The sequence below is a fragment of the Hemicordylus capensis genome, chromosome 1 (genome assembly GCF_027244095.1).
Source record: "Hemicordylus capensis ecotype Gifberg chromosome 1, rHemCap1.1.pri, whole genome shotgun sequence".
Lineage (NCBI taxonomy): Eukaryota > Metazoa > Chordata > Lepidosauria > Squamata > Cordylidae > Hemicordylus > Hemicordylus capensis.
The window spans coordinates 97,797,975-97,821,772 of NC_069657.1; the positions used below are offsets into that span (position 1 = coordinate 97,797,975).

Consider the following 23,798-nt stretch of genomic DNA (forward strand, 5'->3'; position numbering starts at 1 on the left):
GGATCATCTGGTTTTAAAAAGTAATAATTTAAATTGCAACAGAGAAGATTTGTGAGGTCACAGCCCACATCGACTTCTGCTTGTGTTTTCCTTAAAGAGGATATTCAGTAAGTAACTTTTGGCTTGAAGCTTCTAGCCACCTTCTAGAGAAGGGATGAGATACTGATACTGAAAAAACACCAAGAGCCATTCCACCTCTTTAGGCCTGTACATTCATTTGTAACCCAGAATGTCATGCCTATGCTTCAAAGTGTAGTCTACCCAGTCCAGAGCATGCATATTTTGATTATATGGTTGTTTACTTTTTATTAGTTAATGATATTTTATAGTGCACTTGATTTTAAGAACATAAGAACAGCCCTGCTGGATCAGGCCAAAGGCCCATCTAGTCCAGCATCCTGTTTCACACAGTGGCCCACCAGATTTTATTTGTATGTTCAGGAGTTCCAGCATTGCTCTTCAAAGTCTTGCCTAACTGCTAGTGTTGCTGTGCTATGTGTCTAGACATATTTCTGGTGGAAGGGATAGATCAAAGAAGTTAGAACATCCTAGCGTAGACCTCTCTGATTGGTGTCTGTGATAGCTGGGCATCTTTAGGCTTGCCTAGAGGTTCCATACATCCTCAATGGACTGGTGTGAACAAAAACAACCAAGGCTGGAAGATTCTTTATCTCAGGTCTTAAAAACACTACAGTGCATATTGGGCTAGGTCTAACCATTGGCATCCACTGTGATGCTCTGCACTATGCCATTATTGTTGTTGTTAAAAATATTTATATACTGCTTTTTAACAACAACCACAAAATGCTCTCAAAGATGGTCTGCCTTGGTAAAAGGCAGCTTCCTCTTGTGTCTAGTGCTAGCAATGTTGATGGTATGGATATGAGCTTAATCTCTGTGACATTGTAATAAATGGCAAGGTGCCAAAGATGTTTAATGATGGACTATTGAAATTGCCTCATAAAGTTATCCAGTTATATCTTACATATATGTAACATATAAAGGGTATAAAGGGTTAGAGGATAAAGGATGTAACTGCACATTACTTCTCCAAACCATGTTCCTAAAACTAGGGGTGTATGAGCCAGCTTAATTAGAGCCAGCATGGCTCAATGGGTTTGGGGTTGAACCGGAACGGCCTTGGCTGGTCCGAGTTTGAACCGAGCCAGCTGGGAACTCTCCTGGTAAAGTGGAATCTGGTGAGGATTCGCCTTTGCCAGTAAGGGGGGCAGGGGGATGTCCTTAAAGATAGAGTGGTCAGTAGGGGAGTAAGAAAGTACAAGCCACTGGTAGCCGTGGTGGTGGTGGGGTGCTCTTCACATGCAAATGGCCTCTGTGCATGTGTGGAGGCCATTTTAGTGACCTCCATGCCTGCGCAAGGGCCCGAACTGGGGGAGGCTGGTGAAGTGGGCGGGGAGCTGCCGCCACCCCCCAGCTGCTGCTGCTGTAGCTGCCAGCAGTGGTTCTCATGAGTACTTGCTTACTCCCTTCCCGCCTGCTCTATCTTTAGGGATGCCCACCTGCCCCTCCATCCTTACTGGTAAAGGGGAATCCTCACCGGATTCCCCTTTACCAGTAGAGCTCTGGGCCCTTTTAAGCTGGCTCGCTTCAAACTTGAAACTGGGTCCAGCTCGACAGTGCACAAAACCGGACTGGGGTGGCTTGAATCTGGTTCGGATTTGAGCTGAACCAGCAAAACTGGCTTTGTGCACATCTCTACAGTTGTCCACATTCCTAAAAGTACATTTGTTGAGGTAATGTGAATTGGTAAGTAAAAATTAGTGGATATGAAGAGGAAGTACTTAACCTTTCCCTTGGCCTTTCTTATAATTGTTTCCTCGCAGCTAGTTTTCCTCCAGAAAGTTTTACTCACCTGGTTTTTTGTTTGCATCTCCTCCGGAATGGAGGGTGTGCATTCACATATCGGCCAAATTTACCCCTAAGTAGAACTATCGGGGAGCACTTCACACACAATTCAGGTTTTCCATTGTGCATTATAGTGTAGCTCGATTTATATCCAGGGTAAAAAAATCCACTTTTTGCAACTTTGAACTTGCAGTAAAGCCTCACAGTAAACCCACAGTAAAGTCTGCTGTCTGGGAAAATCCCAGCTAGGCTTACTTCTAGTTTCAAAGCCTAGCTGGAAAAAAATGGTCTAGAAGCAGCTGGTTGAGAGGACATTGGAGAATGGAGAAAGGGTTAAATTACCCCTCCTGGCAATTCTGCCTGACAAATGTACTCGTGTTATGAAACACCTCTGTACTCGTGTTATGAAACAAACATGAGTTTGGGAATGCTGTATTTTCCTCATATTTTTCCCCTGAGGTTACTAATCAGTTCTTGCCAATAAGAACTGGGAGCCCACAGAAAAGCAGTGCTAGCAACAAGACATGGGCACAGGTGGCCCTTCACCAAGAGTGCCCCTGGTCTGAGGAGGTTTCCCTTTTCTGTTTCTAATTCTGTTCAGTTGAAGTTGAGGGCCGAAGTTCCCGCCAAAAAATGAGCTCAGATAGGAAGGTATGGATGGGGGGCAAACAGTTAATTTGGCTGAACCAGAGATAGGGAACACTAATTCATTGCTAAGTACTCACCTTACTGCCAACCTGGCCAAAGAGCAAGGGGGCTGTGGTTGAGCAGTCCCCTGGCGGCCTTGGGAGGGCTTCCAATTTCACAGTGGCCAGGTGTGGGGAATGGGCCCCCTGCCCTCCCTCTCCTGGGATACACACTTGGCCATTGTGGTTACAGGCAGTGGCCCCAGTACAATGGCAGACACTGGGGAAATTTTGTCCAGGATGCCCTGGTGTCCATGGAGTTGCCTAATCCAAACCGGGCTTCAGGTGGGGCTATCTGATTGCACAGTCCTCCTGTCAGTCTCGTCTTGGACAGGCCCTTTCTCCCCAGCTTGCTCCTCATTCCCTACTGGCATGATCCTCAGGTGAGCCAGGTTGTGACCTGGCCAAGCATCTTGTGGCAGGAAAGGGGTTATGGTGCTTGCCATTCAGAATGCTCTCCCATCTCTATGGGCTTGTTGATTAGTTCAAAGCTTTCCAGAGATTGCAGAGTGTGGCCGAATGCAGTCAGCTGCTTTGGTCACCTACTTTGTCATCGGGACCAATGGGAGTGTATATGGTAATGTGCTGAAGGCTTTCCAGGGTTAGGGTAGTGCGAGGAGCAGTGTGGGGGCTTCCGTGATTCCATCTGGGTCCCTGGACGCCAATGGCTGCTATGGTCTGTTTTTCTGGAACTGCAAACTAAAATTGTGTGGTGTGACTCTGGGCAAGTTGAAACAACAGAGCATGTACTCTTCCATTGCCCATTCTTTAGAGACATTCGTATCACCCTCATCCTTCCATTAATATGAGGTCAAGGGAGTGAGCACTCCCTTAACCTTGCTTTTTTTTTGCTCGTGTGGCAGCTGCGGCTGCTTGCAGCTGAGGCTGCGAGACTGCGGGGAGCCCGGGGAGGGGAGGGGGGATCCCCATGATGCACCATGCACTCACATGGTACATCATGGTATTTCTGGGGGCTGGGATGACACATCCTGGTCCCCGACCCTCCCTGAAGGGAATTGTCTGGGCATGCGGGGAGCGCGCCCAGCAACGCCAGTAGGATCGTCTGCGGGGAAGGTAAGTAGAACCCACCTTCCTTGCAGCCCACGCTGGAGCCCTTCTCATGGATCGTGAGAAGAGGCTCTAATTCTATCCATTTTAACTGCAGTTTTAGCTCACCATAATTTATCAGTGGCTGTATAACAGTGTAAAGCTTTTAGTCTCTATTCTCACAGCACCGGATATAGCCTGTTTTAATGCCATTTTAATGCTGATTTAATGTAACCTACTTTATGCTGGTCAAAGGCTGTAATAAAGATTGATTTGAGATTGTGTGGGGGCTGCACTGCAGCATTCAGACGTAAAACTGATTGTCTGCTCAGTGCACCCAGGAGTCCTGGCTAATCTCCGGAAAAGTGGTCATGAGAACATGGACCAGATGTATAAGGAAGAACAGGAGAAGGGAAGAAAAAGGAAAGAGGGAAGAAGGAATGGAAGGTGATGGAATGGGAAGAAAGCTGTTGTTGGCCAATAGGGCAAGCAGCCAAATGAGATGTTAGGTTACAGTGGCTGTTCCTTGGTGACAATATAGTTGTAATCAAAGCATTCCAGAAAGGCATCCAATTTGCCATTACCTTTATGTAAATTACTCATTTTTATAAACTATACCCATGGGATGCCAATTCTAGGAGTTTTGCTATCCAGTGATCAATACTGGATAGAGAGTTGGATTTTCAAGTCTGTAAAATCAGCAACTAAGTTTGTTCATTAAATCCAAGGTACATGCATCTTCTTTAGGGCACACAGACTTCAAGTAGTAAGTGAATAAAGAAAATTTATAAAATACAAAGTTTGAGAACTCTTTCTCAGATCGACATCACCCCAACCAGAAATTGCATATGTATGTGTGTAAAAGCCTCCTGTTGACCTTTCTGTGCCTTTACTTCTTTTTGTAAAATGTTACAATGGGGGCCCCATTTCAGATGGTAGGTGGACTCTTCATCACAGTCCTGATGAAAGTGCTTCTTCAGAGCTGTACATTCTGGAAGGGGAGGTTGCAGGATGCAGATCAGGCAGTGAGCACTCTCTCGCGATCAGGCTCGAGGGAGAGCAGGGAGAAAGGCTGCTTGCACTTACTTCCCCACAGATGATCTCTCTTCTCTCCCTGGATGGGCACATCACCCATCCACACGATTGCCAGCAATGCAGAAGGTTGGGGACCAGGATGCTCCATCCTAGGTCCCAGAACTCCCATAATGCACTGCACAATCACACGGTGCATTATACGGGCGGAGCCACCATTGGGCGAATGGGTTCAAAGAACCCGGGCAGTGCCCAAGCAGGGGCTACGCCGCGTGACCCCAACACTCCTCCCACGTCTGATGTTAGATGGGGGGTGCTGGTTTAGCTCCCGAGGGGGGCCCGTGGGGCCTCTGTTCGAGAGTTAAATGGCCGCTATGTTGGTGGCGCGGCCAGGAGCAGCTCTTCCCTGCCTTTTTAAAAAAAATTACTTTTTATTCAATTTTTCACAACATAAGATACACACACGGATACACAAAAAGGAAAAAAAAGGAAAAAAGGGGGAAAAACACAAACAAAACAAGCAAAAAAACAAAAAATCATGAGGTCTTCCATCTCATCATTAGAACAAGTATCAGTTACAATACCCAAGTCTTGTCTGTAATTTAATCGTTCTCCCCCCAATAAATCGTACAAAAGTCAGCTCTAGGGCATTTAAAAAACATTTTTGTTACCACTCAAAAGCCTGATGGAAATCCATTTTATAATATGTTTTTAGGTAAATAAGAAGAGGGTCCAACTCCCTTTTAAATACTTCAAATTTATTTCTTAATAATGCTGTTAGCTTTGCCATTTCTGCCAACTCTAACACTTTAACTATCCAATCCTCTTTACTCAGGCAATGGATGTCTTTCCATTTGTATGCAAATGTCAATCTTGCTGCTGCTGTCAGATACATAAAGAGGGTCCAGTATTTCCTAGGCAATGAACTGTTATCAATACCTAATAGTAATGTTTCTGGGCTCTTAGGGAAAGTCATTTTAAACACTTTCTTAAGCTCATTGTATATTACATCCCAAAAGCCTTTAGACTTATTACAAGTCCACCATAAATGTATATAGGAACCCTCCTCTTTTTTACACTTCCAACATTTCTTTGACATGTTCTTGTAAATTAAAGCCAACTTCTTAGGAGTTAAATGCTATCTGTACATCATTTTAAGATTGTTTTCCTTTAAATTAGAACAGGCAGTGTATTTCATGTCTTCTATCCATAGTTTTCCCCATTTCTCCAAGTCTATATTGTAACCAAAATCCTGAGCCCATTTAATCATTGAAGTTTTCACTACTTCCGTTCTTGTATCTTCCAATAATAACAGATTGTACCTCCTAGAAACTAGTTTGTCTTTCTTGTCACACAACTGTTATTCAAATTCTGACTTTGACTGATTAAAACCCTTTTTGCAATCTTGCTTGAATAAGACGCTAATCTGGTCATACTGAAACCAAGAAATATTCCAATCCTGCATAAGATCTAGTTTTTTAAGTTCGTATTTTACACCTTGGGGAACAAGCAGTTGTCGATACGTAGGCCATGTCTGTTGCATATTTTTCTGTTTTCTAGAAGTAACTTCCAGTGGAGATACCCAAAGTGGAACTTTTGGTTCTAACACAAGTTTGTTTCTCATCCATACCATATATAAGCTTTTTCTAACATAGTGATTTAAGAAGTCTTTATTTACTTTTACCTTATCATAAAATAGATATGCATGCCAACCATATCTTATATCGAATCCTTCCAAATCTAACAGTCTTGGATTTTTTAATGTAATCCATTCTTTCATCCAGTTTAGGCATATTGCTTCAAAATATAACTTAAAATTAGGTAACGCAAACCCTCCTCTCTTCCTGTCATCCGTTAGGTTTTAAAAATTTATTCTTGGTTTTTTGCCCTACCAAATAAAGTTCTTTACGTCTTTATGCCATTGATCAAAAATTGACATTATATTTATTATTGGTATTGTCTGGAAGAAATATAACATTTTAGGAAGAACATTCATTTTGATAATAGAAATTCTTCCACTTAACGATAAATTCAATCTATTCCATCTACATAAGTCTATCTTTATTTCCTTCCAGATTTTAATATTATTATTTTGAAACAATAAGGCATTATTTGTTGTAAGCATAACTCCTAAGTATTTTACCTTTCCCCCCACATTGAAACTAGATCTCAAGACAAACTTTTCAATATCTTTTGTTCTTATCTTTAATTAATACCTTTGTCTTATCCTTATTTATATAGAACCCTGCCAATTTCCCATATGATTCTAATATCTCCAATAATGTATCAATGGACTCTAAAGGATCTTGTAAAAACAACACTATATCGTCTGCAAAGGCTCTTAATTTGTATCTTTGTGTCCCTATTGACAATCCTTGTATTTTGGTCTCTTCCCTTATCATCCTGCACATAATTTCCAAGACCAATATAAATAATAATGGAGACGGGGCAACCTTGTCTAGTACCTTTTTGAATACTAAAATAATCTGTAAGTTCTCCATTAACCTTAAGGTTTGCTTTTTGTTCAGAGTATATGGACCCAATCACCCGTATATAATTAGCTCCAAACTCTACAATTTCCAGGGTTTTCAACATAAATTGCCAGGAGATGTTATCGCAAGCTTTCTCTGCGTCCAAAAATAACATAGCCAGTTGTTTATCATTATGCCTTTCGTAATATTCTAATACATTTAAAACAGTTCACACATTGTCCTTTATTTGCCTTATTGGTTGAAAGCCAGGCTGATCTTCATTGAATTGACTCTACCAAGACCCCCCTCCATCTTTTAGCAAGTATAGAAGCAAATAATTTATAATCATTATTAAGTAAGGAGATTGGTCTGTAATTTTTAACCAGAGTTTGATCTTGGCCAGGTTTTGGTATTAATGTAATAGTCGCCTGCCTCCATGAATCAGGAAACCAACCCTTCATCATAATTTCATTCATTGTCCATTGTAATGGTTGAGACAATACTTTACTAAAAGCTTTGTAATATATAATAGAGAGCCCATCTGGTCCTGGCGATTCCCCCCCCCCCTTTGCTCACTTAATAGCATCCTTAACTTCTTCGCTGGAAATTGGAAGATTCAATATTTCCCGTTGTTTAGGGTTTAATTTTGGTAAATTCCTTAATTGTAAGAATTGTTCTACTTTATTTATATCAACCTTTCTTTTTTGATAAAACTCCTTATAATATTTATAAAATTCTCTTTTAATTACTGACTGTTGATTAATAATACCACTGGACGTACTCAGACTCATTATATAATTCTTTTGCTGTTCAACTCTTAATTTCCAGGTCAGATATTTACCTGGTTTATTTGCCTGTTCAAAAGATTTCTGTTTTAGACATTTTAAATTTCTTTCCATCTCCTCCACCGTCAACATGGAATATTTCTGTTTTAATACCTTTAATTGTTGTATTAAAGTTTGGTCACCTTTCCCCCCAATTACTTCCCCTTCCAAGTCCTTAATTTGAATCTGGGTTAGGTCCTTGTTCTCTTTTTTCTTTTCCCCCCGGTATGCATTTTGTTGAATAAAGAAACCCTTCATCACCGCCTTACTTGCGTCCCATACTGTCTTCATTTGTAGATCGTCCTTTAGGTTTATCTGAAAATATTTAAGTTTTTGTAAACCTAATTTCACAATTTTAGAGTGATTCAAAAGGGACTTGTTTAATTTCCATTGATAATTTTTCTTTATTCCAATTTTCCACTTTAATTCTATAGGATTATGGTCAGAAAATATCCTTGGCAATATATCAATATCTTTGATTGTTATCAACACATCTGCATTAGCCCAGATCATATCTATTCTCGTGTGCGTTTTATGTATATCTGAAAAGAAAGTAAACTCCTTAGCATCTGTATTTTTAATTCTCCATATATCATGTAAACCAAAGTGCTCAACCATATTAAAAAAGGCTTTTGGTAATTTCCCATCATATTTTTCAAGTCTATTGAATCTCTATCAGCCTGCGTTGAGACAACTCCATTAAAGTCTTCTATTAATATAATCCGTTGCCTATCTGTCTCTGTTAGTTGCTTTTCCAATTTTCTATAGAAGTCTGCTTTTGCCTCATTAGGGGCATATATGCCCACTACTGTATATTTTAAGTCTCCAACCTTTATTTCTACTATCAAAACTCTTCCATAATCATCTTTATATATAAGTTTTGGCTTTAAAAAGTCTTTTATATAAAAAGGCCTTTTTTCTTAATATCTAATGTTTCAAATTTCTGGCCAAGTGTTTTATTTTGTAGGTATTTTCTATCTCTCCTTCTTATATGCACTTCCTGTAAGCAAATCAAGTCTAATTTTATTTTCTTTAGATCATGGAATTTTTTTTGGCGTGTTGTTTTTATATTTAAACCATTTACATTTAAGGAAAATAATTTTATTTCCATACTATTTATTTGTTTTGCTAATCCCCCCCCCCCCTATTTATTGCCTTCTGTCTTTTGGAGATCCCCTGAGACCTGAAGATCGTTCCTGTACCTGCGGAGAAATTGTTTTATTTTAGAGTCTTCGGTTAATCTATATTTCTTATTTTTATAGATAAAGGCAATCCCTTGAGGGAACTCCCATCTAAAGGGGATTTTATTTTGTTTTAAAGTATCAGTCAAATCCCTGTAGTCTTCTCGTTTCCTAAGAAGTCTCCTTGGGATTTCTTTCATCACCATAATTGTTTGTCCATTAATTTCCCATTTATTTTGAAAATGGGCTTGCATAATACAGTCTCGGGTAGATTTTTAATTAAGTTGAATTATGCAGTCGCTAGGCACTTTGTGGGTGGCTGCAAAAGTGGCATTTACTCTAAAGGCATCTTCAATAAGTCCTTCCATATTAAGTAGATCTATCTGCAAAAGTTTGGCTAATTCATTTGTCAGCAAATCTGCTCAATTTTGAGTTGTGCTTTCTGGAATTCCCCTTATTCTAAGCATTTTCCCCCTCTGCACCAGTTGCAACATTGCAAGTTGATCAGCTAACTCTTCATTGTCCTTTTTCAACTCCGTTATCTCCTGAACTGCAGCATCTACTTTTTTGGAAATTTGTTTAGTATCCTCCACTATCATTTTATTTATTTCTTCCAAGTTGTTACATTTATTTGAGTTGTCTATAATCCCTTGTTCCATCACTTGTACCTCCTTATTCAACTGCAACATATCTTGCTTTAAGACCTGTGAAGCTGCTTTTATCTGTTGTATGTCCTCTTTAAGAGTTTGCATATCATAGACCATAGATTGTACCACTTCGTTATTTGTGTCTAATTTACTATTACTATTAATGGTTTGAAGTAACTCCCATATTTCACCAGTGGACCTATCCATTTGGGGAATCGTTCCCACTGATAGTTTTCTGGCCATGTAAGTTTGTGGTCCAGTTGGAGTATTCTTATTCTTAGATATTCTAATATACTAACCATAACCTACAGTAACATATTGGATAGGGATGTGCATGGAACCATGGAGGCATGGTCCGACACTGGGGGGAGTGTGTCTTTAAGGGGAGGGATAGCACTTACTCCCCCCCCCGCTCTTCCCCCTCAGGCGGTGGACTTTCTTAAAACGTTCTTGGGGCAGCAGAGTTCCTCCCTGCTGCTCCTGCCCCCATCGTTGTCTTTAAAGTTGGCAAGCCGAAAAAGCTGGAGCCATGCATGCACCCTTCGCGGCGTGCGCCGCATATGTCACAATGATGTATGCGGCGCACGCGCCAGTGGCGGCAATGAGTGTGCGCGCGCCGTGAAGGGTGCATGCGTGTCTCCAGCTTTTTCGGCTTGCTAACTTTAAAGACAACGACGGGGGCAGGAGCGGCAGGGAGGAACTCTGCTGCCCCAAGAACGTTTTAAGAAAGTGCAGCTCCAGAGGGGGAAGAGCGACGGGTGTGTGTGTAAGTGCTATCCCCCCTTAAAGACACACTCACCCACTGGATCGGCCGAATCCCGGACCGGTCCAGAGGCCTTTTGTATGGCCCCGGACCGGTCCGTGCACACTCCTAATATTGGATGTTTACAACAAAATTAACTCTTTAAACCAGGCATCCCCAAACTGCGGCCCTCCAGATGTTGCTGAACTACAACTTCCAGCAAACCCAGCCACAAAAAATTGTGTCTAGGGATGCTGGGAGTTGTAGTTCAGCAACATCTGGAGGGCCGCAGTTTGGGGATGCCTGCTTTAAACAATATGCACCTCCTATGACTACAAAAGGGAAAATGTAATTTCCACTTTAATTCCACTTCACCCTTTGACTCTTTTAATTCTTCTTCGCTCAAGGTGTATCCGTTTGTTCACTCTGTAAATATAGTCACAGGCTCCCGTCGACCCAAACTCGCATTTGTAGACTCACGTTGAAAGTCAACTATGCCCCAAAAGAAGGAGGGAGATATACTTCACACTCTTCAAAACACCCAGAAGTTCACCGTATTCACCTCAGTGATCCCTAGCATTGAATCTTTGCACTTAGGGAGTATTGTGAGCTAACAATATTTTAACTTGGGCTACTTTGAATAACTTTAGCAAGTTTTGGATTACTTTAGATTACTTTAGCAGATTTAATAACCATTTGAAAACACAAAGGCAGTGGTGGGCGTTAGTCATCCCTCTCTTCGAAACTTCTACAAAGTTTTGGCTCCTCTTCTCCTGTAGATGTGCTTATAAAGTTTTAATCTCTCTCCATGTGGGGCTGTGATATTTCAACCATACCTTGACATCCAAAGGCATCCAAAAAGGATTGTTTAAATAAGGTTCTATCTCGCAAGTTGTTGTTTTCCTTGTTCTTTTAGATGAGATTCTTAATAAATTCCTTTGTTAACTTGTTGGCGTTTGATAGAAGTTGCAATGCTTCCGAGCTTAGTTTCAGGGGTCACACCTTAGTTTTAGGGCTGCGCCTCATAACCCTGACACTCCCCCCGCGTCTGACGTTAGATGCGGGGTGCTGGTTTAGCTCCCGAGCGGGGCCCTCGGGGCACCCGTTTGAGAGTTAAATGGCCGCTATGTTCGTGGCGCACCTGGGAGCCTTTAGGCAGGGAAGATACGCTCCTGGCTGCACTGTGAACGCAGCGCCAGCCCAAGCCTAACTCCCAAAGGGGCCACATGGCCCCTTTGAGAGTTAAATGTCTGGCGCTGTGTTCGCAGGGAAGAGCTGCTCCTGGCTGTGCTGTGAATGCAGTGCAGCCCCAGTCTAGCTCCTGAAGGGGCTGCGCAGCCCCTTCAGGAGTTAAATGCCTGGCGCTGCGTTTGCAATGCCGGCCTGACTCCCAACTCCCGAATAGAGCTGTGGGGCTCTTTTCGGCACCTAGACCACGCCCCTCGCATCTGATGTCAGACGCGGGGGCGGGGAGAGCGGGGCCGCGGCTGCACACGGGCCGCTGGCAGTCAGGCTCCGCTCCTGGTTTCCTCCGACGCTGGCCAGGAGCCCTGCAATTTCCCAGCCCCAGCTGCGCTAGCTCTCTTAATCTCTTTTAAGAGGGTGGCTGGCTTGGAGTGTTTGCTGCTGAGACACTGCTGGGATAGGGCGCAATCCTGGCGGTTTTCACATGCTGGCAAGACCGGGCTTGGCTAAATTAGGCCAGTTTTGCCTGCGCATGAGAACAGCCTCACAGGTTTGGAGTGGAGAGCAAGATCATGAATCGGTTGTCTGGTAATATGAATCCACACCAGTTTTATAGGCAGAACAATAATCAACCCTGAATAGGTTCCAGGAAGTAGGGGAATTGTTCTGACAATGGCTTGGTGGTAATTGAATCATGATACTCCTGGGGCCTACCCCTCCCAGCCCTTGCCCTTTGCAACGAGAGACCTTTTAGAAATTATGGCTCCCTTCTATGTAGCGGGACAGCAACCGTCCTTATTCAGCCCAACATAGTGTGTCTTCAGTAGCTTTACTGGCTTATAGTGTGTGTGTGTGTGTGTGTGTGTGTGTGTGTGTGTGTACTGCTGTTCATATATTATGTTCAACACATGAAATCTGTGTACAGTGTATTAACTCACCGATCTGTATACATGTACAGTTTTTCATACACTTTGTTCAGGGCATGTACAGTAGTACACTTCCTATCTATACCTTGCATTTGAGGGGGGCCTTTAGCCAGATTCACTTTTAAGATGAACATATTAACCGCGGTTCATGGTTTCGTGAATCTGCAGGCTGTCTCGTTGACACCCCTTTTCAGTATCCACAAATACAAACTGGTTAAAACCCTTGTATCCACGGTTCCTAGATAGCCGGAAGAGACTGTGGAGGTAACTTCTGGCCGCCATTCTGTCTCTCAGAGCCCAGGAGGAGACAGGGGGAGCCATTTTGTGGCTAATTTAAAAAAACCCACAGACCTTTCCCCATGATTTTTTGCTGTTTTGGGGGGCATCTTTGGAGAGTATTTCTGGACACATTGGGGACCTGCAAAGCATGGCACAGAAGGTTCTGGGCCATTTTGTGGTCATTTTGTGGCCGTTTTGGCACTTAAATTTCTCCCCTCTCTACCCTGGAACCTAACACCCATTTCCCCACAGCCCTAATGCTCCTAACTCACAATTCTGTTACTCGCGGCAGTAGGCGAGGAACGGAACACCCGCGAGTAACTAGGTTCTCTTATATAGTCATTCACACATGTACATGTATACAGACACCTATGCATATCTACAACTTAATGTCCAGAGCGAGTGGAGGGATGGAGAGGGAGAATGTGTGTGTCTTTAAATTGGACAGAGAGCCATTTTCTCATACTTTTTGCTACAAGTATGTAAGCCACTTTGAGAACTTTTTTGTTGAAAAGTTGTATACATTCATATGAACACTATGCATGTGAAGCCCCGCAAAACACACATGCAGCAGCTACCTGTGCACTTAAGAAGATAAGAACAGCCCTGCTGGATCTCACCCAAGGCCCATCTAGTCCAGCAACCAGTTTCACACAGTGGCCCACCAGATGCCACTGGAAGCCACAGGCAGGACTTGAGGGCATGCCCTCTCTCTTGATGTCACTCTCCTGCAACTGGTACTGAGAGGCATCCTGCCTTTGAGGCTGGAGGTGGCCCACAGCACTCCGATTAGTAGCCGTTGATAAACTCCATGAAGTTATCCAAACCCTTCTCAAAGCCATCCAGGTTGTTGGCTGTCACCACATCTTGTGGCAGAGAATTCCACAAGTTGATTATGTGTTGTGTGAAAAAGTACTTCTGTTTGTTGGTCCTAAATTTCCTGGCAATCAGTTTCGTGGGATGACCTCTAGTTCTAGTGTTATGTGAGAGGGAGAAGAATTTCTCTCCACCCACTTTCTCCACACCATATATGATTTTATATTATTTCTTGTTTACACAGTCAGACGGGTGTTATTGACTGGTTTGTTTTATCTTGACATCGAGTCCTTCCCAAGGACCTGGGATGGCTGAATTTTATTGTCAATTGTTATAGATATCGTCGCAGAATATAGGCTGTTCCCAGTAAAGCTGCTTTTTGTAATTGGCTGATGGCGATTTCTGTGGCCCCTATGGTGTTGAGGTGCTCTTCAAGGTCTTTTGGAACTGCACCCAGGGCGCCAATTACCACTGGGATTATTTTGGTCTTTTTCTGCCACAGCCTTTCAATTTCAATTTGTAGATCTTTGTATTTGGTGATTTTTTCTATTTTTTTCTTCTATTCTGCTATCTCCTGGTATTGCTATGTCGATTATTTTGACTTGTTTTTCTTTCTTCTCGTCTACACTTATATCTGGTGTATTGTGTGGCAGATGTTTGTCTGTTTGTAGTCGGAAGTCCCATAATATTTTTACAGCTTCATTTTCTTCAACTTTTTCAATTTTATGGTCCCACCAATTTTTGCCTACAGGTAGCTTGTATTTTTTGCAGATGTTCCAGTTTATCATCGCTGCTACTTTGTCATGCCTTTGTTTGTAGTCAGTCTGTGCAATCTTTTTACAACAGCTGATTAGGTGGTCCACGGTTTCATCTGCTTCTTTACAAAGCCGGCACTTGCTGTTTGTGGTTGACTTTTCGACTTCTGCTCTCATTGCCTTTGTTCTTAGTGCCTGTTCTTGCGCAGCCAGTATTAAACCCTCTGTTTCTTTCTTCAAGTAACCATTCTTAAGCCATTGCCAGGTCTTGGTGATGTCTGATTTTCCACTTATATTGTGCAAATATTGACCATGCAGTGGCTTATTTTTCCATTTTTCTGCTCGGTTCTTGACTTGTTCTTTCTTGTAGGCCTGCTTTGCTTCATTGGTGTTGAATAGTTTCGCATTATTGACCATTTGAAGTGCATCTTCTTCACTGTCCTTGATATATTCTTCAAGGCCTCTTTTCTCCTCCTCTACTGTTTGATGGACTTGCAGCATTCCTCTTCCACCTGAGCTGCGAAACAGGTATAGCCTATCGACATCACTGCGGGGGTGCAGAGCATGATTGATGGTCATGATTTTCCTGGACTTACGATCCAGCGTCTTTAGCTCTGCCTGGGTCCAGTCTATTATTCCTGCAGTGTATCTGATAACAGGTATAGCCCAGGTGTTTATGGCTTGTATGGTGTTCCCGCCATAGAGTTTGGACTTGAGGATTTTTCTAACTCTCCTGATGTATTCACTTCCAATTTTTCTTTTAACTTCAGTGTGTACAATGTTATCAGCCTGGAGAATGCCCAAGTATTTGTAAGGTTCTTTCTCTTCCAGGTTCTTGATCTTGCTTCCATTGGGCAGTTCTATTCCTTCTGTTTTTGTTATTTTCCCTCTGTTCATTATTAATGCAGCACACTTGTCTAGTCCAAACTCCATTGCTATATCGCTACTGAATATACGGACAGCGTTTAGCAGTGATTCGATATCTGACTGGGACTTTCCATACAACTTCAGATCGTCCATGTACAGCAGATGGTTTATTTTACTTGATGTTTTAGATGTTTGGTATCCGAGGCCTGTTTTGTTTAGTATTTGTGAAAGTGGGGTCATTGCGATTACAAACAACAGAGGGGATAATGAGTCCCCTTGGAAAATGCCTCTTCTAATTGTAACCTGTCCAAGTGTCTCGCCATTGATTGTTAACTGTGTACTCCACATGCTCATTGCTTTTTAAAATAAATATCTGAATGTTTTTGCTGACACCAGTTGTTTCTAAACATTTTAGTATCCATGTGTGAGGCAATGAATCGAAGGCTTTCTTGTATCGATTTCTATACCTTCCTCTTCTGAAATTCAAAATGTCTGTGTTAGACGTCCTTGGTGATTCTCTTCTGCATGTATGCTGAATTTGATCGCACTGTGATCACTGTTCCCTAAATGGTCGATGACACTGACATCATGCACCAGGTCCTGGGTGCAACTCAGGATTAAATCCAAGGTCACCTTCTCTCTAGTTGGTTCCAAGACCAGCTGTTCTAGGGCACAGTAATTCAGCGTATCTAGAAATTTGACCTCTCTGTCATTACCTGACTGTGAATTTACCCAGTCTATGTGTGGGTAATTGAAGTCGCCTATTATTACAGCCGTGCCTCTCCTTGACACCTTCCTGATTTCCTTCTGCAACTCCCAGTCACTGTCAGCATTTTGATCAGGAGGGTGATAGCACATCCCCAGTAGCACATTTCCTTTCTGGCCTTGTATTGTCACCCACAGGGTTTCTGTGGAGGACTCCAGACCACCTAGGTTTTCTGCCGTGTTAGACTCTTGTTTAACATACAGTGCTATTCCACCTTCAAGGCGCTCCTCCCTTTCCTTCCTATAGAGATTATATCCAGGGATAACCGTGTCCCACTTGCTCTCACTGTTCTACTATGCCCAATATATCTATTTCTGTGTTAGCAACCAAGGACTCCAGCTCACCCATCTTGGCTTGGAGGCTTCTGGCATTGGCATATAAGCACCTATACGCTGAATCTCTCACCTGGTGTATTCTATCTTTTTTTGGACTCTTGGACCAGCTGACCCAGCGTTCTGTCTGCTCTTTATGTGGTTCTTTTCTATCTCCTGTTTTATCTGAATCCTTTGCACCCTCACACTTGGATGACATTTGCTGAACTGGATACTTCCCAGCTCCTGTCGGCTATTCTCCAGGTGTCATTTTAAAAGCTGCTCTGCAACCTTTTTTATTTTAAGCACCAGCAATCTGGTTCCATCTTGTTTCAAGTGCAGCCTGTCCCTTTTGTACAGGCCTTGCTTGCCCCAAAATGTGTCCCAGTGCCTAACAAATCAAAACCCCTCCTCCCAACACCATCTCATCCACGCATTGAAACCTTTCAGCTCTGCCATTGAAACCTTTCAGCTCTCACTGTACCTGCACGTGGAACAGGTAGCATTTCTGAGAATGCTATCTTGGGGGTCCTGGTCTTCAATACGCTATCAGCCTAAATTTGGCTTCCAGGACCTCCCAACTACATTTCTCCACATCATTGGTGCCAACGTGTACCATGACAGCTGTCTCCTCCCCAGCACTGCCTAACAGCCTATTCAGACACTGTCCTCACGTTTTGCACCAGGCAGAGGCGTATCTAGGGAAAATAGCGCCTAGGGCAAGCACTGAAATTGCACCCCCTGTCCAAACATCTGACACCCATCTTTCAGATAACTTTACCATAATATCAGCTGAAAAATACAAGTCAAGCTCGTTAATCTTTTAATCTTTCAAAAACTATTTAGCAGTGGATGTAGCCAGACCAAAACATGCTGGAAAACTACAAATTTCAGTATGCTGGGGCTCATGAAATACCCAAATACTATGTGGAGGTGTACTTGGAAAACTAAACAGAAGTTCCTGTCTAATTCTCTGCTATGCATTATAGCATCACTATTACATAAGTTTTAAAAATAAATGGAGAATTTGACTTTTCCCAGATACTCTGAAAATGATTAAAGGATATGCAGAGTAAACTGTGTCACTGCTTGGAATATATTCTAGACTTTCAGAAAGACAGTTAAATTGAGAGAAAGAGAGCAAGAAACTCCCTGTGGGGCTTAATACTAAGGATTTCACACTCACCATTAATAGCCATATTAATAGACATACTCACCATTAATAGCCATATTATTAAGACATCACATTTAACTCATTTATCACAAGAAGCAAAATAAGAGCAAATGAATACAATCCTAGCTCATAAGCTTCAGCTCAGTATTCACAAGCCCTGATTCTCTGTACATAGTGCCAATCTGAATATGTGTACAGTGATATTATATTTTAAAAAATTAATTTTTTTTAACCTGTAACCCCTTTGGGAGGCTTCCTAAAGGCCGTGAGGGGGTCTGCAAAGGTTTCCCCTCCCCCCACTGGCTTCTAGGGCCTCACAGGGACCATTTGAGCATGTGCGGTGGACATTTTTAAAAATAATTTTTTTTAAAAAAATGGCCGCTGAAAACAAAATGGCCACCACACGTGCTCAAATGGCCTCTGCGAGTCCTGGCATGACCTAGGGCCTCACAGAGGTCATTTGAGCATGCACGGTGGCCATTTTGTGTTTGGTGGCCATTTTTTTTTATTTTTTTTTATTTTCAAAAATGGCGCCCCCTTCAAGTGGCACCCAGGGCACGTGCCCTGCCTGCCCTACCCTAGATACGCCCCTGCAACACGTGGGTCACAAACCCATCTCTCTATACCTCTAATGATTGAATCACCCACTGCAAGGAGGCCCCACGCCCCGGAGGTGTATCCTCTGTGCGAGAGGATATGGGCTCATCTTCCATGGAAGGGGGTCCCTTCTAAAGGAGCATTTTTCTCTTCCTCAGACCGATGTTCTCCTTGCTCAAGACCTTCATGCTCCCTGACAGCAAAGGAGCTATCAGCCCTGGGGTGGGATGCCTCTACCACATCCCTAAAGGTTTCGTCTAGGCTTGTGCATTTTGATTTGGGCACAAAACGTTTTGTGCCCGAAAATGGCAATTTCAGAGGTTTTGTAACCAAAACAAAATCAAGAATTAAAAAATAGATTTTTTCCCCCAAAATCAAAATTTCTGTGTTTCGGACTGAATGCTTTGTTCTTTGGAAAAGCATTGCAGCTGAAATTGACTTCTCTGACTCTCTCCACTTCAGCTAAGGCACTGAGTGATTAGCAAAAGATAAGATATGCAAAAAGCTGTTGAGCATGAATGGTTTAGTTAAGTATGTGTTGTATTCAATGTGATTGGAATGCAAACTGCAAAAGGATTTGGAAGACAACATTTTGAGACAGAAATACTCAAATATCTTTGGGAGCTCAATGCAATTCCAAAGCTCTTGCTAAAAGCCATGGTATAAATTATGTGGAGAAGCTTTTCGAGAAGCTGGTTGGAAAGTTCTGAAATTACACAGGTTTTTCTTTCCAAAGGTTTAGAAAGAATCTCTTGACTTGTTGAGGGGTCTTTTGAAGAGCTATTTTGTTTTTCTTTTGATTTTTATGAGTTATAATGGTGTCTAGGTTTTGTTGCCCAAGTTGAGCAGTCTAATGTAATTTAGGCCACAATGTAATTTGGTGGGACATGATGTCTAAGCCAGTGGGTCACAACTTTTGCCACTGCAGGGACAGGTCACCTACATGGGACTACAGGAGACAAAAGGAGAGGGGTGGGGAATACCCCTGTCAATCTATTGACATCCCTAGGAATCTTAGTTGCTTCTCTCTTTCTTGTAAACATGATCCATGGTTTTGCACTTTCTTAAATGCAGTGATGATAAATCTCAATAATTCTGAACAGTAGGCTGATTTGTTTGGGCTACGACTCACTCCACTTCAGTTAAATGAACATTTGAAGCTGTTCCATAGTACCAAGGCAGTTCATTGGTCTATCTTGCTATCTCAAATGACCTGTGGTCACTGTTCCATGGGGAGGGAGTGTTTTTATTGAAAGATTGCTTGAATCCACAAATGAGTTGTGCTGCTGTGCTAGTGCCACAGGGACAGGCTCACACCCGCTGCAAAATTCTCAAATAACTGTGCCAAAAAATTAAGTGTTGTCGTTGTTCATCATTCTCTTCACTCTTTCAACTTGTTGATGTGGGGCTCCAGGGGCAAAACAGTGGGTTGAGTGGCAGTGCCACAAGGGTGGCATACTCAGATTCCAAATAGGGCAAAGGGCTGATTTCTTAGGAATTTTTGAGGTTTATGTGTCTTTCAGATTTCTCTCCTTAGGAAATAATGGAGGTTTCAGCAGCCCCATAACTCCACCTGGGGGACACTGGGATGGCCCGAAGCAAGTGGTGGTGTAGTGCACAGAGGGTGCCAACCCCCCCCCCCCCCCGGATTGCTAACCCATAGGGGTACTGGGCTTTGTTGTTTCTGAGGTGCTGAGTTTAGATTTTCTGGTAGCGAATGAGATATTTAATGAAAAACCATGAATCCACTCTCATATGCTACTAGAGAATCTACTCAGAATGCCTCTAGAACAACAAAAACCTGTACTTCATGGGTTGGCAACCCATGTGGGTGGTTGGCACCCTATGTGCACTACACCGCCACTTGCTATGGGCCACCCCAGTGCCCCTCAAGTGGATTATGGGACTGCAGAAACCTCCATTATACCCTACGAGGAAAATCTGAAAGACGCGTAAATTCATTAGTTCTTTAAAGATCAGCCCTTTGCCAAATTCCTCTGAAAAAATTGTGGTAGCTTCCTTGTACCAACTGGGCACTACCACCAACCACACTCCACTCTGGGCCACCCCCACCCCCCGCGTGAAGCTATAATTTCCCTGAAACCTCCATCATACCCTATGGGGAAAATCTGAAAGATGCGAAAACTTCAAAAATTCACCAAAAATCAGCCGTTTGCCCAGTTCCTTTGAAATTTTTGTGGTAGCTTCCACTCATTGGGCACTATAACCCTCACCCACTCTTTTGACCATGTGACCCATTTTTTAAATCTGAATTAATTTGGATTCAGATTAATTCAGATACAAAACAAAACTGGGGTGATTTGGAATGCTTAATTTTGGACAAAATACAAAATGGGGTTGATTCAGATTTGGTACAAGTTTAGAGTATTTTAAGGTAGTTTATTAGAAGGATAGTTCTTAGCTGTAATGGTCAGCTATTTAACTGTCCAAAAAGGCTTTCTCAAGTATATGAGGGATGGATTGGTACATACTTTCTCTTCTCCACCAGGCTCCTTATGATCACAGGGCCTTGTTCCAGGCTCTCCTGCACACTTCCTGCTAAACTTCTGCAAAACTACAACATCCTGTTTCCTATCCCTGTTGGGTATGCTCTGTTCGCCATGCTCTCGGGCCTTCACCTCTTATGTAGAGAGTAGGCTTCAAACTGAGACACAATATTTGGGTCAAAGGAATTATGGGGCCTCTCACAGCCCTAGCTGATTCTACCCCCTTCAGGCAGGGGCAAACAAAAACATTGGAGTTTGCTAGCCCTGGCAAATGCTAGCCCTGGCAAATAACACACACACACACACACACACACACACACACACACACACACGGACTTATCCCTTAAATAGAAACCAGCCCCTCAAAATCTCCCCTCCTCCTGTTAGTTAGTTTGAAGGGGGGAAAGGCTAGATGTTGTTCTGTTTAGAAAATCTTGTTCACATCCTCAAGTTGCTTCTGCTCTTCCCAGAGTAGGCTTCAAACTGGATTACATTCTTCAAACTTCTGAAGTGCATGTGCTTGAGCATGTGGGAGGCGATTTTTGCTGAACTCCCCTTGCCCTGAAGGCGCTCTGTGCAACCTGCAATTATGTCCCTGAGGTCAAAAATTCCACCACCACCCATTTGAGTCTGCATGCAGTGGCATGTAACTACTGCATGTATGCTTTTTTGGGCTCTGCATACACAGCGTTAGGACGTCAGCCAATATTTGTAACCACAATAAATTTTATTTAGTCTGTAAGTTCTTGACTCAACGCTTTTATTTTTTCCACACTGTGTATTGTTTTCTAAACCGGTTGTCAAAATCTAGATAGCCAGACATTGTGCAATTCCTCCCTGTGTTTCTAGCTGAACATTTTCTAACTGATAATACTCCCAGCATTTTTGAGCTTGAGTCCCAAGTTAACTCTTTTACACTGAATTCTTTAAGTTGTTGAGTAACTAAACATTTCCTAAAGTTAGAACAAAATTCCAAGTTCCAGTGATATATTTATCACAGTTTTCCTACATTTTGGTCACTGCATGTTCCAGAAAACAAAATCCTGGCCAGGACTATGGACTGAATCTGACTGCTGTCAACATGCAAATAATAAAAACCAGGAAGGGAGAATTCTCAGGGCATGTGTTACACACGAAAGGGGAGATTTTTAATACTCCTATAAATTGTTTTAACTATTTTAAGACTGTGAGTTAATTATTTATATTTTACACAAGGGTGTGTGCACACACACATGTGTACTTCTTTGTTATCGTTAACTTTATTACTATGAATATTTATATACCACTTTCCCATTAAAAAGTTCTCAAAGTGGTTTACATAGAGAAAGAAATATGACAATTCAATTTCCCAAAAGGACTCTCACTCTAAAAAGAAACATAACGTATATATCAGCAACAATCACTGTGTAGTTGACTGAGAGATGCTGTGTGGAAGTGTTGTACTATGTGGTTGAATATAGATTTCAAAATAAAATCTATATCTATCTATATCTATATAATTTCCAAGTGTGGCTTGGTTGGTCACGCTTCGAAACACTGGCTTCCCCTCAACTGCGGGGATTGAAGGATTTACAAAATTCACAACTAGAACTCACTCGGTGCCCATACAAACAACGAGTGCCTCAGACATTTAATTAGCTTTAATTGACTTAAAATTATCTGCCATTGTTTTGAATTCAGCAATACCACTCAGAATTAGGTTTGGTGAATGTTGTGGTTTTGGTGAATGTTCTGATACCGCTGCTAACAGTGAATGTTTGGTTAATGTTCTGATACCTCTGCTAACTGGGCAAAGAGGTACCTTTTAAAAGTGGTGATTCTCTTTATTTAGCAGGGGCAGAGTAACTGGCTCTATCCACCCCAAGCACAATACTTCCCGTGACTGTTGCTGGTGTCTGTCTTATGTTTCTTTTTAGATTGTGAGCCCTTTGGGGATAGGGATTCATCTTTATTTATTTATTATTATTCTGTGTAAATCACTTTGGAAACTTTTGTTGAAAAGTGGTATATAAATATTTGTTTTTGTTTTTGAGCAGCAATGGAAACTCCTGAAGGGTGAGGGCTAAACAGCATTGTGGGGATGGAGCCAAGAGCTGAGAAGACAGGAGATGGAAGGTGAGGCAAAAGAAATTCAGATAAGGGAAAGGAGTTCGAGGAGAGAGTGAGGTCATTCACACAATCAAAAGCTGTGTTCTGCCCAGGTTTTGGAGCTGTGCATGCTCCCAATTTTTGCTTGTGTGGAAGCAATGTAGAAGGAAAACCTCTGGGTAGAAGTGATTGTGTGGAAGCAAGTTAAGAGGAAAAGCTACCCAGGTTTTCCTTCTAACCTGCTTGCACGCAATCACTTTTACCCAGGTTTCCCTCTTACCTTGTTTCCACTCAACCGACAAACAACAGGGGGATGGAAAGGAGGCTTAATATAAGATGATATGGAGAAAGGTGACACATAAAACCAAAAATTGTTCCCTGTCCCTTTTGATGGGCCTTCGGCTAATACTTATATAAATACATAAATGCCATATTTAGCAAAAGCCCTTTTAGTGCAATTTTATGAACTGCTGCAGCAGCACAACTGGCCTGAGGGTCCAATCACCAGTTTTGTTTATCTCCTGTCCCTGCTATATTGGACAATTGCTGTGTGACACTCATATGGGAACTATAGTTGTGTGACACTGATATGGGTATAGTTTGTTTGTCTGTCTGTTTGTTTATTTATTTAATACATTTCTATACTGTCCCAAACGCAAGTTCTATGGGCGGTTGTGTGCTAGGGTTGTGCACAAAACTGGAAAACTTGATTCGGTTCAAGTTTAACCAGACTTGAACTGAACCGGGTCCAGTCCACTTCTGTGCACACTAGAGCCAGTCCGGCTTGAGTCCGAACCGGTTCAGGCCTGGCTTGGTGGGGAGGGGGAACAGAATTTTTAAAAATCTTTTAAAAATGGACTCACTGCCATCGTGGGGCTTTGGGGGGTGCTGCCATGGCTGCAGGGTTTTTTTGGGTTTTTTTAGGTTCAACCCCCCCCCCGCCCCACTGGTCTCCCCTCCCCAGTCTCCAACAGCCCATTTGGGGCTATTTTCATCTCATTCCAGGTTTCTGTGCACTGGCAGCAGCAATT

At 42.4% G+C, this 23,798-nt stretch overlaps 1 protein-coding gene across 16 annotated transcripts in view; it reads left to right on the top strand.

The window, feature by feature from the left end:
• SHANK2 (SH3 and multiple ankyrin repeat domains 2) overlaps positions 1 to 23,798 on the top strand; it is a 695,900-nt gene that overhangs the window by 70,600 nt on the left and 601,502 nt on the right. For 10 of the 16 annotated variants that reach the window (XM_053285990.1, XM_053285997.1, XM_053285975.1 and 7 more), the window contains one exon: positions 22,716 to 22,794. The exons of the other annotated variants lie outside the window; for them this stretch is intronic. The gene's annotated coding sequence lies outside the window, so the exon portion shown is untranslated. The remainder of the gene's footprint in view (positions 1 to 22,715; positions 22,795 to 23,798) is intronic. 16 annotated transcript variants of the gene reach the window in all.